This window comes from Apostichopus japonicus, chromosome 1, assembly GCF_037975245.1.
Source record: "Apostichopus japonicus isolate 1M-3 chromosome 1, ASM3797524v1, whole genome shotgun sequence".
Taxonomy (NCBI): Eukaryota; Metazoa; Echinodermata; class Holothuroidea; order Aspidochirotida; family Stichopodidae; genus Apostichopus; species Apostichopus japonicus.
Genome location: NC_092561.1, coordinates 5,452,751 through 5,469,912, shown reverse-complemented (window position 1 = coordinate 5,469,912; position 17,162 = coordinate 5,452,751). Strand labels below are relative to the sequence as shown.

General features: G+C 36.6%; 1 protein-coding gene across 1 annotated transcript in view; it reads left to right on the top strand.

The window, feature by feature from the left end:
• The first annotated feature begins 393 nt into the window (after positions 1–393).
• Positions 394–17,162, top strand: part of LOC139963689 (uncharacterized) — a 61,195-nt gene continuing 44,426 nt past the window's right edge. The window contains exon 1 of the mRNA XM_071964940.1: positions 394–606. The gene's annotated coding sequence lies outside the window, so the exon portion shown is untranslated. The remainder of the gene's footprint in view (positions 607–17,162) is intronic.

Genomic DNA, 17,162 nt, shown 5'->3' with positions numbered 1-17,162 from the left:
CTATCGATACTTATATCTCCGGTGCTCTGGCATCTGAGAAACCCTGCTTCCGCCTGCAGCCAGATATTCTGAGTTAGAGGACCACCACTTATTAAAGGAGAGTCACTTGTCACTATCAATATAGGGATGAGGACAATACTTGTGTCCATCAACTTGTAAAAGTTGTACTTATTATTTACGGGGAGACACAGTGGTTTCACGGGGATGGGAGGGGTGGGGGGGGGGTCAAACCTACCTGTGGCTACGGGTTGGTTACTGGCGTGGTCCGCCACTGTTGACTGTAAATGCCAGATTGACCGAGTGGCACACTGACATTACACTAGCTATGTTGTCCATGTGGGTTAGCTTATCATGAAGCTCCAAAAGTGGTCAGTTAGAAATTGGCCGTACATGGCAATGCACTAAAAATTACATACTTTACCGTACATGACAATCGAATGTACAGAGAGGCCAATTCAACAGACGTCTAACTAGTCTCTAAAGTTTCTAAGAGACAAGAGATTTAAAAGATCTGTCATTGAACTTGACTCATCGCCTATCGTACCTGATAACAACAGTTGTGTTAACAATAGTGATTCGAGAAGAATACGTCCTTCACTTGTTGAGGTAAGTTACAATGGGCCTAACTTTCTCATACTCACTAAAAACAACACGTTACGTAAAGTTACCCGGCCGTATTGAGGCCTTTCGGTGTTAAATGAAAGTTTTGGATTCAGTTGGGCCTCAATCTAGGCCTAGGCTGTATTATTGTACGGTATAGTAACGTACTGTATAGCCCCCTAGCCCATGTATGTATTGTGTCAACACTAATAGTATGAATACTGTCACTGTCAGTGCCTAGATGCTAGATCACTGACATCAGGATAGTTGATCGTATCAGTACCAAGATCCTGTTCAGACTAGGCCTAGACCTATAATAGACTAACCTTCTGAATTTGATTCCATTCCTGGGATCAAAGAATAACTGGGAGAGGCGTGGGGTGGTAATACTGGTTGCATGCCATAAGCCTAGGCCAGGCTATAGTTGCAAGCAGGAGATACCTAACTTTGTGTTGGCCTATCACTGTGTTATATAAGGCTGCCCTGATACTTCAAGACACCAGTAATCGTCAAGTTTGAAAGTAAAATTGTAACCAATTTTTCGAACACAACATTAATACACAGTTTCAACATAACCACTAATATTTATTTCGACCCTTGGGAAAGAAGGAAATATCAATTTTGTATTTCTTTCAGATACTTTATAGAAAGCAGTTAATTAGGAATTTATATAGGATCCATCGATAATACGATTAAAATCCTTCACAAAATACGAAAAAGTTTAGATTGTCCCAAATTAAGAAATGCAATACAAAAGTCTTCCAATAATATAAATCAGTAGTGGTCAGATAAGAACCTTTCCCACCTTGATGGGAATTACCCGATCTGAAATAAATAACGAGATTAACATTGAAGTTGTTAGCTCGTCATGTGCAGCGGTCGAAAGGTCGAAGTGGTGTAAGTGCGAACTAGCAATGCTGATAAAAAGTCATACTAAATATAGGGCACTATCAGTTGGCGAAAACAGTAGTGGTATTGAATTACGCCTCTACAAATCCATCTCCAAACAAAATTTCTGAGACTCGATGGCAAATGGGCAATTTTTTTGGTGCTGTTGACAGGAAATTCAGCACATTTTGTTTATTTTCCCTAAATTTGTTATCATCATGTAAATTTCTGACAGTAGGTAACCAGTGTGCTTTTGCAAAAACAACTGGAATAAGGCAAACAAATTAAAAAATTTCGACAGAATATTTTGACTTCAAAATTTAAAAATAACTAAGATTACTAAAGATTAGGTCATTGAATTTTGTGAAAAACAGTATTTGATAGTTAATTAATTTTCATCATTTTCATTGTGATATAAAAAGGTGTCTAGTAATATCTAATATTTAAAAGGTTTTCTCTCTTGCCTAAAATAGTATTTGATGCAAACTGACGATAAAGAAACTGCAGAGGTACTGCAATATGTGTATAACATTTTAGGTGCTTTTGTTTTGCACAGTTGGCTGAAATGGCAAATAGAAAACTGGTTACACAAGATCATTCTTCATGAAATCTGGGTTCCAAAGGACACAAGTGAATTAGGCTTGCAGAAATAACATTATACTTATTTTAGGGGCCTGGGGGAAGGGGAGCTGGAGGGGGGTTTGTTATTAATCATTCAGAGATTGAATATTAATTAATGCTGCCCCCCACCCCCACCCCCAAACCCACCATTGGGGACTCAGTCCACTTTCTCCTCCTGTCGAGTCCAACATTCAACTGGGGTGACTATTGTATGTGTAATAATAATGATAATAAATGAGACTTATATAGCGCCCCTAACGAAAGAAAAGAAATTTGTTATAATGTGGCAAAATGTCATATTCATTCTCTTAAACTCAATCTTTAAAGTTTTTCCCTTTTGAATGGAGTATTTGGTCTTCCTATGAAATGTCTTACAGTCTGTAGAGCTCATAATGCTGTCAAACATTGATTTACTTCTGCTACACACTGTAGCGTAAACATGAACTTGACAGCAGTAGTTGAGTCGCCTTCATGGGACAATTACAGTAATACATTGGGCGGAAACCTGTCTCGAGAATACAGTTAATCATCCCATGAAGTGGGCAATAACAGGAAATAATTGGAAATTATCAAAACAGTTCAAATCCTCTATACAGTATATATGTTTCAAGGTGCTTGCAGATCTAATTTGAAAACAGGCTAAACTATACATGTTCGTATCCACATGTAATATAAAGTCATTTGAAAAACACAATATTTATGATTGTTTATATATAACCAAAAGTACAGTACAGTAAGCACATGCTATCCACTGATCTTCCTTTTTTCCCTTCCTGTTTTCTCCAATGTTCTATTTTGTCTAGTACTCTAAAATTCACTGCTTGTTTTAGGTATTTTGACCTACGTTTTGGTTTTGCTATGTAACTATGATAATTTGCAAATGCAACAAAGTTCTATAAGAGTATGAATGCAAACTGTACTGTTTGATCAACTCATTCAACTGTGTCTGATATTATGGAATGGCAAAGTCAACAGTTATAGAATTCTTTGATACTTGCTATGTTGTTGTGACATGTCAGATACAGTACTGTACCATTGAGCATCACAAGTTGAGAAATAAGTATACATGTCCAGTGCCAGATTTATAGCCCTGATTAAAAGGGGCAATTGCCCCTCACCCTCCCCTCGCCCTCCCCCTCATGCTCTCCCTTCCCAAAAAATTGTAAATTTGTCTGTAAACCTAAAAATCTACTTGGAGTTTTACTGGCATGTATTTACATGTATACATGTATTTACTGAACAGATAGATAACTCATTAAACCTTTCTATTATTACTTGTCAGCTTGTCAGTTCCAATTACATGCAATAAAGTGACTTTGATGTGTAAATTTGGTTGTTTGCCAGGTATTTCAATTTCTGTGTATGAGGGGGCCCACCGAACTTGAAGTGCCCCGGGACCCCCAAGGTCTAAATCCAGCACTGTAGATGTACTTTACATGTTCTCTTACAAAAGTTATCTCTGTTTGAAATTGACAATATTTTCTGGTATGATATATAAATATACAACCACTTTTCTGTTTCCTTCTTGAATATTTTCATCCTATTTTTCTTTGTTCCTATTTTCCTTTGTTTTTATTGTAACTGCTTTAGAAGGAAAGTTTCAAACCTACATTTATCTGATTATATTGCAATATAAGGGTATGCTGGATCGCTTATGTATTAAACAACATGTGAAAATGACAATACTGGAGATACACATGCAATGTTGGTTACATACTGTTCCTCTCCCCCCCCCCCAACCCCACCCCACCACAATTAGTAATATCCAGTATTATCTCTATTAGCAAGGCTGTGTTTAAAGAAGATGGGGAGAGAGGAGTGATGTGGGTGGTTATTACTTTCCACAAAATATGTTGAAATTCATATCCTCATAGGCCTGTAGTACTGTACTTCATACATATTACTGTAGTTCCATCTTGAAAGTCTATATAAAGTACATGCACAGGTAGCTGTGTGTACATGTATAATATTGTAATTAAAAGGCCCAATGTTATAATAAATAACTTTAAAAGTACTGTACAGCCCGCTAGTTATGTAAATTCTGCCACCTTTCCCAGACGACCTTGTTATACTGAAACTGTGTGGCATCAGTTGTTTTGTTGATACAGTTTGCCGCTTCAGTTGTTTCGCTGGCAGAATGGTTTGAAAGTGCTAGCTGGAGCAAGGGTCGATTTATGAGAAAACGAGTTAAAAACTAGCAGCATTCAATTCGTAACGATTTAGAATATTTTACAATTCCCCAGTGATTATTTGCAATTACTGTACCATAATTTGTAGGGGCATGTTATTCAGTAATATATCTCTTTACTGTGTATAAAACACTACCAGTATGATTTCATTTCAATATGAATGGCATCTCCTTGTTCTAATTAAGAAGTGACGTACAGAAGTATTATATCTCCACCAAAACAAACAATATTAATTACGTTGCATTGTTTTCCAACATATTCTGGTTCATCACTTTCTACTCATAACTTCCTACACTTTGAAAACTTGTATCTTAAAAATTACCTTGTACTGTGTACTTTCAGGAACAAAACAAAAGTTCAAATCAATAACTACTAGGAATTTTCTTCAAAATGTACAAGACACTGTCCCTGTTTAACCTGTTTAAAAGAATAACTCCAAATATATCAACTGTCAGTTACAATTCTGTCAGTCAGTGAAAGTACTTTGCACTAAGCACTGTGTGATGGCTACAAGTTCATACATAGGAGGATGCAATTGTTACAACCCTTATTGATAATTTGACCATGAAACTTGCTACATGTTATCCTGTAAAATGACCATGAGTGCTGGCCTTCTTGTAATGATTCAATCTTCAGGAGTAAACCAATGACCTTGTTTATCTGCTATTTGTCTTTTTGGGATATATATAAGTAAACTTTGAAATCCTGTTTGCTAATTAAGTGACAGCTCCCTGTCATCTTGCACACGTAATTTGACTCATTATGGCGAAGCGTGGATGTTCCGGTTGAGAGATAAGACGACGTAGGCGTTTTAATCTAGTTTCGACGATGCTTCCTGTTGTGGAAGACGCTTGCACAGACATCCAAGGTGCTATCGCGTGTCATCTATTCTGGATGTCACGTCCAGGGTACTGTTTGCTTGTAGTTTCAAATCTGATGTGATCATGTTTACATCATGGCATGAGCTTTGCATTCTTAAATTTAAATATACTTCAAGTACATACAGTATAGTAGTGATAGCAGAAATGAATCGAGAGGCAGAAGTGTTTTAATTTATAGTCAGGATTTCATGGGAGGTACAGGGGTGGAACAACATTATTAAAGTCTCAAAGGTGTTTGCCAAATTTTAACTTCGACCTTTCCAGCTTACTGCCCTAATAGCTCAGTGAAAATAACACTGTTCTTTTAAATTTTCATATTAATAATCCTGATTCTTACTCAATTTGAGTTATCTACAGTATCATTAAACATTTTAAGCCGAATAAAATTCGCCAGATTTTTTAACGAGTCCGTAGATTCTACAAACTTCACTCAAAATTTGAAAACCCCTCCCAACAGATCATGCACCAATCAAATCTCTCTGTTTTGTTTACGACCATTAGGCATAGGACTAACGAGTGGAAGATCCGAGTGTATATAGGTTACATTTTCTGTAATGAACATGCTGATATGAGCAGTCACAGTGACTTTACGGTAAATCATTCACAGCATATAAGGGCAACAGAAAATAAATTTCTATCTTTAGGTTGTGACAGCTTTTCTCCATTAAATCCATCTGGTCAGAGTGCATCTAGAATAAGAAACATTGAATCTGCTTCGGAAGTTTGTAAGTTTTCTGAAATTCATCAGCAAACACGTATTGAGACTTAAAGTACCTGGGAGGAGGGTGTTCCCAGCAATTCGCAGTGCACTGAATTTCTTCTTGGGGGCGCAGGTTTGGAGAAACGTTTGTGACGGTTTGGAGTTCTATGCAATATACAGAGGTGTAGGCCTGGACGTTAATTTGTATTGTTGCATTTTCTATGGTGGTCACTTGGTCAGTGAATAGTTGTGAACGAGGGGGAGGTCGAGGGTCGGGGGTGTAAAACTTATTAAGGATTGTCAGTGGAGATGACAACCTCCCTGTATACCTTAAAATTATAGTAATGCTTTAGGTTCAGTAACATTTACAGCTTTCATGTCAATGATACTGCAAGGTTCCAGAAGGGCTGTGATGTGTGTGAGACAACTAATGCACAGGGTTTCATTAGGCTTACAGTACTAATTACATCCATTGACACCTGGTCCTGATCAAGTTTTGGATTATCAACCTGTCATGTTGGCATATATGACAACTCACTTACTACCTCTGCCAATCAATAAATTGACAGATTGATGCTAGCTTTGCTACTATGACTCATGATAGCCTTGTTCTTTTTTTTTGTGGGGGGGGGGGTGGGCGGCTCCAGATCTGCTGGTAGTAGGTTTGTTGTCTAATAACTTTATATTTAACAGCTGTGTTTACATTGGCCTACTTTCTACATGAGTGATACATAAACCGTCCCTAGAGATATGTTTGTTAATGGTACCTTTTTACAGTGCTATAAAGAACATGTATGTTGTGATCCGAGTAAACAATAAAGCTCATTGTATATGATGCATCCTACTCTACAGTAGTAGTGTGTACTTTGTTACAGTAAAATGTAATTTTACCCCACTCTGACAATAATATTACTTCACAGGTTAAGTTTACTTTCTTTGATTGTTTTTTCTATCAACCGCAATTTTCATTCATGAGCTGTGAGACCAAGACTTGATTAATTGTTTTAGAAACTTTTATTCAGGTTTTAAACTTTTCCAAAAACCACATCAAGTGAGTCATTCTCAAAGTTTTGAATTACTAGGTAATCTATTACAGTAGTTTGGCATCAGGCAGGTAGGTGTGTGACAAAGTTGAGTTGTCAATCATTGTGAATAGGTGGAGCCTGTGTAAATATATAAAATAAGAAAAGACCTTTTTCGGTTGTTGGTTTTTAGCTCGGCCAAGTTTGTTTGTAAGCGTTCCCAGTGATGATGTAATGGTTTATTTTTAGATGTATGTTGTTATGCTTCTCTGAGCATGGGGACAACACTATTTAAGGTGAGTTTGTGAGTATGATTGCATGGATGTAAAAGTCCCATTTGAATTTTAGACTTACCACATGTACACATGTGCACTTACATTTTGTCATGCAAATGGTCTGTTTGTTTCACGGTACAGATTAAAGAATTCCCCAACGCCTGTGTGTTTCTTGTATGTGATTTATTATACTACCTCACTGCAGTGTAGATTTGTCATGAATAAGATACAATCTGTAAAAAAGTGAATTTAATAGAAAAAATTCTAGACATTTCAGAATTTTTTTATGCACAGTAGTACTTAGTGGATTAGGGAAAGAGGGTATATATGGTAAAATTGTTGTTGCTGAAATGAAGGATGTGAGTTGCCTTCCTCTCTATCATTCAGCCCTGGCATTTTTGTAAAAGAAAAATATTCTCTATCTAATTTAAATATACCTGAGACTGATTAGTTTAGCTACATGTGTTTAATATACTACTATGTGTAGGTTTGGTGCATCGACACCAGCTTTGGGCCAGCTAAACCTCCTTTTAGGTGAATTATAGGCCTACAGCCATTGTTGTTTTATTCCAGTTTCCCCAAAGTGATCAAGTGAGATAATTTATCATTATTTAGGGGTAATTAGTTTACAATGCACTCTGAATGGATATCATTATTAAGCCGTCTGCAGGACGACCTCCAAAGGTAAATTTGGTCATCCACACCGAAATTTGTCCATCTCTGATGACCAGACCACATTTGAAATGTTGCCTGGCTGTTCCTTTCAGTGGTCCTCCTTGGAGAAGTGATACATCTTGTTGGTTATCACTCCCACCCCCCCCTCCCCGATCCTCTCATTATGATGAAAGTGTACTTGACCGGTCTCCAAAATAGATCTGTTCTCCTCTTCTGTTTCAATTTCCTAGAAACACACCCTGACATGTTGTTTATAACCTACAGTACCTCTTAGGTTTAGAATATTTAATATTTACTATAAAACATTTTGTTCTATTAAATTTTTGATGACAAGAGCTGACGATGAACAGGATAAAAGTTTGCTAAAATATAGAGAAACGTGCCTTTTCTAGAATCTCTGATTTTTGTCTGATGTTAATTTATTACATTTTCGGTCAAATTTTTCCTCAACGAATGAGCATATCCTGAGAGATCGATGCCATTAAAAACGTGAAATTTCTTGAAAAGTGTGCTTGCTCAGGCATCAGAGTTAATGACCCTCATCTTTGTCATATTACCTCTTATTGTGTAAGTGTTTTTCTTTTTTTGTGGCTAATAAACCTCAAAATACTTATATAACAAAAGGAAAGCAAAATGAAATTATTTGTCTAAAAATTCCAGGTGCATACTATTTTTATTGACATGAAGATTGGCATATGACCAAATTAGTCACTGGAGGGTTGTGAACTCTGCATTAAGTGGAAATGTAAGAACAAAAAATACATTGTGTGGTACTACACATGTGCTTCTTTTCTTTGTATAGAACCACACCCACTGTGCAGGTACTGGGCTATTTTGAATTACAGTTCTTGGAAGTTTCAAATGTTGAACACATTTTCGTTTTCTGTGAAATTGATGTCAATGACCACCCAGGTCGTTCACCTTGACCGGCAGAGGTGTTTGTGTTTGTGTAAGATCCCCACAGGTTGTGTAAGATCATTGCAGCAAATGGGTGAATCAAGAATCAAAGGTCAAGTTTGTGAAAGTTTGTCTTCTGTGTGTATATTGCCTCTAAAGTTTAGCATGCTAAAAAACGGCTAAAAATTTCCTAAATTTTAGAAGTTATTCAGTGTGGTTTTAGCCTTCAGCTCATACAGTACTTCTAGAGTACTTACCTAATATTTATCTCAGAAGTCAGAATTGAGAACATTGAAATTAGACTTAATATGGAGATGTGCCCAGAGTAGATATTGGGAAGGACAGGGGTGGGGGAGAGGTACAGTACATATGGAGTAGAAGGAGAAGTGATAATGTTTGTTCCCGACTGTTGTCATCTGGTAAACCTGTTTGTTCATATTTCTAACATACAGTATACAGTATGGGGATAACAATAATTTTCTGAGGACAGTTGTTTGTTGAGAGCTAAACACAGAAAAGATGAGGACCCTGCATGCTATTGGAGACTTGTCAACATGCATACACTACTATGTGACTGTATTTTGTTTCATGCACATACATACTGTATATAACTGTATGCGTTTTTTTTCTCTCATACATTTGAGATGTGCACTTGCTCACAGTTTTATCTTGAAAGAGATGACAGAGGCAATCAACTGGTAGAGTTTATCCATTAAGACAGTTGTAATCTTCTTAATTCCATTTAAGCTAACCTACACTTAATTGTAAATTAATATTTCCCTCAATTCACAATCAATTGTGAATTGGAAATAACTTTGGAAAATAACGCTAGTTTTCAAGCAAATTGTCAGCTGAGGGTTGAATACTCTCCACAGTTTTGTTTCTTAAATAAATACATTAAATATATGACATTTCATGAGTTAAGCTCAACATTATGCCATTGCAAAATATAATTGGATCGTAAAATATCCAGAGTTGCATTTCGTAGAATTTTGAGTCATATCGCATGTATTTTATATTTCATAAATAAATCAACCACTTCTTTTTTTTCTAAAGATCATGATACATGTCTTCATTATCTAGAAACTTTTTTTTTTATTCTACAGGGTATTTTTTATTTGCGCTATCTATAGTTCCTTCAGCTGTGCATACAATATTTCATGGAAAGCTCCAGGTGGATACAGGTGAACTATGTAATGCACAGCTGGTTTATGCGGTTTTTCGTGGAATGATCACCAAATATACTCCCCCTTTAGAGATAGAATTTCACATTGGTGAATAAACCTCTAAGAAACAGTGATGATAATGATTCTGGATTTCTATATATGGTATGAATATCTTCTGTGCATTGTGTGATCTTACAGTAGCTCAGGGTCTTTCAGGGTATCTCAGCATGGGGGTCATCAATGTCTAGTAATTAACCTAGTATCAGTATCTAGTATTAATTAAACTGGATCTGCAGCTATTTCAAAACAAAGATTGATACATTGTATTAAAGAATTGTGAATTGCTTTTGTTGTTCAGAACTAAATTTATGCAATGTTCTGAGAATGAGACTTTTGAACTTTTAATGGAGCTAGATTCAAGCCTGCACACCCAAAATTAATAGAGGGCGCTGTCTTGTCATTCCTATTTAGCCCCCCCAAAGTTGTCAAGCTGCAGATGTATCGTAAGGGTACCTTGAGTTGTACAGTTAGTGGTATACATACCACACAATTTCATGTGCTATTGTTGAAGCAACATATTTTTCAAAGCTTTTTTAGCTCAAACCAAGTGTTTAAAGCACCTTAACTTGTGTTTTTTCTATACAGTGTATTTTTGTAGGTTAATGCCAAACTGCACGAATAGAGTTAGTGGAACCTTGAACTAGTCAATCACCCACCCAGTCCGTTTGTATCGAACTTCATCTTGCATGTTCACGTAAACATTCGTGTATGTAATTGTGACCTTATTTCTTCCTAGCACGGTGGGCGGTTTGTTGAAATGAGGTCACAGTGACACACACGAATGTTTACGTCCAGTTACTCGAGTAACAACAACATGCTGTAAGTTATAGTATAGGTATACTATATTATGTACTTGCTCTACTTCTACTCTAATTCTATTCTTCTCTAATATACTTGCTCTACTTTTTTTTTTGAGGACTTTTGCAACAGGAAGTGAACATCTGAATCAATTATATATATATATATATATATTTTTATATATGTGTATATACATATATACATATACACACATATTTATATATATATATACATATATATATATATACTGGATAAAATATACCCAGTGTGGTGCTATATGTACAGTAGTACATGGAAAAAGAAATTTTGCAGACATTTTTTTAAATTTTAAGGATGATTTTGGTTTTTGCAACGGATAATGCTTGCAACCATCTATATTCAGTGTTCTAGAAGATGCTCTGGTTCATGGCTAAATACATTCATCTTAATTAACCTGCTCCGGACTGCATCTTGTATGCATGTATGTATACTCGTAGATTAATTAAAGGGTTTGAACTGTTTCTCCAACGGGGGAACCTTAACCTTGAAGGTTGTCTTTGAATTCCTAGAAGCATTCAATGAAGCACGTACAATTTAAATTCTTTACTTCGTTTCGTTCTTGTGGCGTAATTACAGAACTGGAGAGATGAAAGGATGTATAATTAGCTATTTTGCATACAAAGGCATGAGCGAGGATTGGATTGGTAACGAACTTTGTTTGCAATAGCTGCAGAGTACAAACACATCCCATCACGCAAAGACTCCAGGACAGAAAATGGAAAAGAAAAAAAAAATACTGAATGAAGATCCAATCATTGTTGACATTTTTTTGTATTAGTATCATAATATGTTCAATTAACAAAGGTACTTTACTTGAAGGATATAAATATTTACTGCGCACCTTGCTTACCTGTCTCCTTACAACTGTAGCACTCTCGTTTGGACCCCCCATTAGCACTTTTAGCACCCTTAGCACTCTTAACATCCTTAGCACTCTTGTGTGGACTCCACATTAGCACTTTTAGCACCCTTAGCACTCTTAACATCCTTAGCACTCTCGTTTGGACCCCACATTAGCACTTTTAGCACCCTTAGCACTCTTAACATCCTTAGCACTCTTGTGTGGACTCCACATTAGCACCCTTAGCACTCTTAACATCCTTAGCACTCTCGTTTGGACCCCACATTAGCACTTTTAGCACCCTTAGCACTCTTAACATCCTTAGCACTCTTGTGTGGACTCCACATTAGCACTTTTAGCACCCTTAGCACTCTTAACATCCTTAGCACTCTCGTTTGGACCCCACATTAGCACTTTTAGCACCCTTAGCACTCTTAACATCCTTAGCACTCTTGTGTGGACTCCACATTAGCACTTTTAGCACCCTTAGCACTCTTAACACCCTTAGCACTCTTGTGTGGATGCCACGTTCAATATTTATCACAATTACCTGATCCCATCCCCACCTCTTAAATTGCATCTCCCTCCCTCCCCCCTCTTTATATTCCCCCTTTCCATCACCTTCCTTCCCCATCCCCACACAGAAATATTATTTGTCTCCTTCATGACTGGGCATGATTCTGAGGATCAGGATCTCTAGGGAAAGAACTTTTGAAATCTGCTACTGTAGGGTCTGTTATGCATTTTAAAATTTCGGGGCTAATACTGGTGGCCTTTAACTTTACTTCCAATGAAGAGCAAAATTTGTCTAGTACTAAGTACATTGACCCTTTCCTCTGTGTAGAATTTTAACCCCAGTTACAGTTCTCCTGGTTAAGCCCTCCTGGTTGATGTCATCTGTGTAGGTGTTTAAAAGTAGTGTTAAACTTGACTTGCTATATTATGATTCATACTTGATTTATAACCCTGTTTACCTTATTTTGGTGACATGCAAGCTTATTCCAACCTACAGTCCCATCCTCCCTAGAGAAATGAAGACTTTGTCTTTAAAAGGAATCAAGTTTCATGTGCCTAGATGTTGACATCATACAGCTGAAGAATATTTCACCTACTGTACCTGTACTACTTCCAAACTGTAAATTCCAAACTGTAAAAAGATATAGTTTTACTATGAACTATCAGCATGGGATTTGTAAAACTAAGGTAAATAAAAAGGCTTTCAGATTTATGAGTTTAAATAGATCAGTTGCAATCAGTTGATGTGGCACCCTGCTGGTATTGAGTCATAGACAATACCAAAATAAAAAAACCTTCCTGTATTTTTGAGTTAAAAATACTACAATTAACAATAAGCCAATTTTCAAAACAGTTTTAGGCTTTTTAGTGTTGTTTTGGTAATATTATCAGAGATCTGCTATACACTCTAACCCTGGTATCACAGTTATTATCAAGCCACAGTAAAATGATGCTGAGTTTGTATTTGCATAGAGATAGGTAGCACTCTATCTTTCTGATATGATTTAAAGTTTGGAAAAGAGCAAAGACCAGACATCAATGGCCACAGCGGGATTCTAATCAGTGACCTCTGGGTTACAAGCCCCAGCACCCTGTCAATTGAACTATCGATCCTGTCTTTAGTTGGTAGGGATCCCTACGTATATATTTAGCCATTTCTTTGCTGAGAGCTTAGAGTCAGAAGCCACAGTATTTTGTATACTGTGTTACCAGGGATTACAGCACAGATAAAAACCCAGAAAGTCCCAGGGAAGGGATTTCATGAGAAATTTGGCTTTTGATATGCTCTTTTTCCATTTTCTTTTTCCATAGTCTTAAATTTCCCCAGCCCAGTTTTCCATTATAATTCATTTGCTTATAGAATTTTAAGTTTTGTCATAGTTCATATCTAGACTTAGAAGGCAGCTAGACCAGTTCAACCATTCTTTCAACCAATTGATCTGTTACATGTTATCGTCATTACAGTACAACTTAGTATTGTATATACTGGCATGTACATAGGTCAACAAGCTGGGTCATCTCTCTGATATTGTGTTTGTTCAATGTTGAAGCAGTATTTTGCACAAAATTTGCAATTTCAAAAAAAAATGTACTGAGTATATATACAACTCAAACTAGGATTGCAGCTGCTCAAAAGTTATCTACGACTATTTTGATAGATGATTTTGGGCCAAATAAGTGAAGGCTAATGAGCGAGAAAATGGTTCATTTTTCTCAACTCATCAACGTTATATTTGTTCACATAATTATGCTGATCATATGCAAAAACCAAATTGGAAAAGTTGGCAATTTAATTGTTGTAAAAGTCTCTCAAGATAGATCCTTTGCAAAAAAACCAAATAACTTGATCCACTCTCAACCCACCCACCCCCCCTCCACCCCCCTCCTTACATCAAGACTGTTGTAACTGTACGACCATGACAATGTTATTTCAAGCTTGTGGGAAGGTAGATCTGGGAGGAATAGGGCAGTAATTCCACAGTGGGTTATAATGGAGCACAGTGAAAGAATGTTAAATCAATTGCTATTTAATCGTAGTGCATGTTTAGGAGACAGGTAAGTCCTCATTCGCAGAATACTATTTAAGAAAAGGCCCAAGAAAGAACCTGCTCTCAACCCCAGTCGCCTTGCATCAGGACTGTGACTGTGTGATCATCGTCAGGTGCGTATCACTGATTCCCCTACATGGGAAACATAATGCTACGTAGACGTGATCGTAGCCTAAAAGGCCGAGAAGCGATCATTCGCAGACTACCTAGACCAGGGGTTCCCTAACCCATGCATGAACCCCCAGGGGGTGCATGAGTCCATCCCAGGGGGTTCGTGAGACGCTCTGAATGTACTTTCTGTTGACCTAAAAACTGATATATTATATGTATAGGCCAAGAAGCGATCATTGGCAGAAGTAACCGCAACCAATTAGGTCTGAGGTGTCCAATGAGATCTTAAACTTGATTTCAACTCAGTATGTGTATAGCTTTAAGGTCTCCTTTGTCCAGACCTCCTGACTGGTGATTCACCTAAAGTCTATGCTCTAGTGACCAATCTCTTAAACTTGTTAATCTTCTGAGGGAGACTGTTTACCTCCTAATGGGGAGATGCATGAGTACTGTAAGGTTAATTAACATAATATGGCTATTATTTACACAGAGCTGTATATACAGCGGTACAGTAGTATGCTTTCCTGAAAAAAAAAATCTATGAATATTCATTTTAGGTTTACAAGCATGAAGGTGGGATACAATAGGTTCTTAAGAAAATGTATAAGTTCTGGGTTTAGCCAAAGTGAGCTTGGGGGTATGTATAAAATGTAAACAACAGAGAGAAATGTACAGCATTCAAAAATACTTTTTGCAATAAAATTAGTTTATTTTTATTTTTGCCTGCGGTATAAGGATCTTTACTGGTAATCATTCATTTTGAATTACAATCATTTTTGGTGTAATTAAGATAAACATGGATGTTGCAAAATGAAGTTGAAAGTTATATCTTTAATGGAAAGTTAGAAACTGTAAGTAATTGATTCAAGTTCATAGTTTTTTTATATTTATTGAGATAACACCCTCGTGGTGACTTGGGTACAGTCTCGAATGAAAGGGGACTGGGGTTGGGAGTGGATAAAGTTACTTTATTTTCCTTCTGTTCCCAGGATCTGTCTTGCTTGACTTTCCTTCAAAAAGCTTTACGTGCCATTAATTAGACAATCAAGGCCGTAAGTAAAATATTATCCAGAAATATTTTGTCCATTCATTGATGAAGACAAACAACAACATGGCAATAAAGATTAGTTGCATGCACAGCATATTATTGTAAATTAAAGAAAAAAACTTAATAAATGCGAGAGGGATGGATGAAAGAAATAAAGTTTCTTTCATCATCTGTAAGATCAGATAGAAAGAAATATCGTATTTTGTTCAAAGCTGTAGTTTAATAGAAAAACAGACGAGGTCAACGAACTTACTTTGAATTGAAGTTATGTGAATGCAAATTGTTGGCCCAAAATTCCTGCAAATTGTTGCCCATAAATGGTTGTGTAACCGCATCTAGCAGTCAATGACCATATGGTTTATTTACTTTCTTTTTAAAAAATTACTCTGTTCAGTGAACTTGCACAGTAAATGAAATAAATGTTTCCTTAGAAGTACACTTTCTTTCTGTCATGTATGTACATACTTTACTCACATGTCAACGAGAATATTCTTAGAATTGTCTCCATATTTGGCCGAAAATAAAGTTTTTCCGGCTACAGTACCAGATTACTAATGTAGGCCAGGTGTTCACTGAACCACATTTGGCTACAGGGACATTTATAACTAAGTACCCTGTATCTGAACTCTTACCTGAAATTGGTGAACCAATTCAAGACTAAATCTCCCTCTGAGATAGCTGTCAGAATCCCATCAGATTGACAGCTTACAAGCACTTACACATTCCATCTTATATATCTTTCTCTTTTATTTTATTTTGAGACGGTTATAATTTATGTATTGACAGTATATATGTAAACCATTTTAGATACAGTTTTAAAAGGTAAGCCATGTTTAAGTATTAGTCATTCACTCCCCCTCAGTCCCAAACAGCATGACAAATTTGTACGACCATGATGCGTAACTTTGACTTTCTGATGGATTTCTCGAGGAGAGTTCTACTAACATTACTGTGTTGTTTTGACCTTCCGGCTACTATAAGGCCTGAACACAGTAAGTGTTAGCAGGAGACACATGCAGTGTTTAACCAGGGAGTGATTATGTATAACAACTGCCTGGTTTAACAGACCTATGTAGGAACAAAAGGCAGAGATAAGTGTATAGATATGTTTAGTTGCTTGCTGATACAATAGATGTACTAACATTAGTATTGTTGTGATCTTGGGCTACTGTAAAGCCTGAACACATTAAGTGTTAGCTGGAGACACAGCTGTTTGTAGTAACAAAAGGCAGAGATAAGTGTATAGATATGTTTAGTTGCTTGCTGATACAATAGATGTAGTAACATTAGTATTGTTGTGATCTTTGGCTACTGTAAGGCCTGAACACAGTAAGTGTTAGCTGGAGACACAGCTGTTTGTAGTAACAAAAGGCAGAGATAAGTGTATAGATATGTTTAGTTGCTGCTGATACAGTAAATGTATTAACAGTAGTATTGTTTATGATCTTTTGGCTACTGTAAGGCCGGAACACAGTAATTGTTAGCAGGAGACACAGGCTGTATGTAGTAACAAAAGGCAGAAATAAGTGTATTGATATGTTAAAGCAGCATTTTGCGTCCTTTTCTATGATTTTTCTCAACCTCACTGACTCCACTATACCATAACGACATACATAACTAGCTTATCTATTTAAATCTTACTTCAAATGGTGGCATAAAAATCGAAAAATTGCAATTTTGAACTTTGTTTTCTCCAAGATATTTTCCGTTGGGATCCCAATAAACCTCGCCCACAATAATATGAATATTTAAACACTACACACGTCATTGACCAGTACCTAATACAA